This window comes from Cyprinodon variegatus, unplaced genomic scaffold (assembly GCF_000732505.1).
Source record: "Cyprinodon variegatus isolate N-32 unplaced genomic scaffold, C_variegatus-1.0 Scaffold1038, whole genome shotgun sequence".
In the NCBI taxonomy this organism is placed as follows: domain Eukaryota; kingdom Metazoa; phylum Chordata; class Actinopteri; order Cyprinodontiformes; family Cyprinodontidae; genus Cyprinodon; species Cyprinodon variegatus.
This window is the reverse complement of record NW_015151491.1, coordinates 1-1057: the sequence shown is the minus strand read 5'-3', so window position 1 is coordinate 1057 and position 1057 is coordinate 1.

Below are 1057 nucleotides of genomic sequence, written 5' to 3'. Positions count from 1 at the left end.
AATATCTTTGATATTTTTAGATGCAGCCAATAAGTAAAGTAAACATATTTCATTATGTGAACATTTAAGGGGAAATGTGAACGATGATGCTTGTGGACTTTAAATTATTTTTAAAACAATAACTATAGTAAAAGCAGCAAACAAACTAAGAGTCAATTTAAAATTAACTTTAATTCAGATAAGTTGAGTGATAACTGAGAGGAAAAGGATGATATAAGAAAATGAAAATAAAAACGCAGCAGCTGAAATATTACTGTTCCTTTAAGGCTGCTCCTAAATTTTTGATAATTTTAATGATAAACGGCAACAGATGAGACATTTTTTTTAGCAGATGCATCATGGTGACAGATCATGTTGAATCAGGTGCGGTTGAATAAAGATGCATCCAAAATATGATCATTCAGACACGACACTGGCTGAGGTTCCAGATGTTGATTTTAAGCTGCTATATCTATTCCAAAACCAGTTTTAACGTGAGTTTAGGATAATCAACCCATTTTAATCACTTTCCTCTGATAGAATTAGACCCGGAAATATTAATTAGTTGGTTTCTGCTAAAAGGATGTGGTAAAGATCTAAATATATAGTTTAAAGAAGAGAAAATTACCTTTGGATAAAGTTTTGTTCAAATTAAGCAAAGCTGTTCCTACATTTAGTTCCTACTATCATCCTTTAGTTGACTGCATTTTTTTATTGTTTTATTTTAACATTCATCTTTAACTATCCTCCCATTTTTGTTTATTGTTATTTGTATGGCTTAGTGTTGTCATGGCCTGTCTGCTTTGCTGCTTAACTCCCAGATTGTCGATAAGATCCATAAAATCAGAAGAACTGCAGGTGGAACATCTCTGTGTCCTTTTGTAGAGCTAAGTTGTTCAGACGCTGCCAGGCAACCACAACAATTGTTCTGTTAACATGTGCTGTCAGGTAAGACCCCCCTCCCCCCACTCCCTGAAAACAATAATAACCACCGATCTGCCAAAGCGCTGTACCTTAGTAATATTAGAAATGTTGATCCTGTTGACTTCAGTTTTTTTTTATTTATAGAGAAACAATT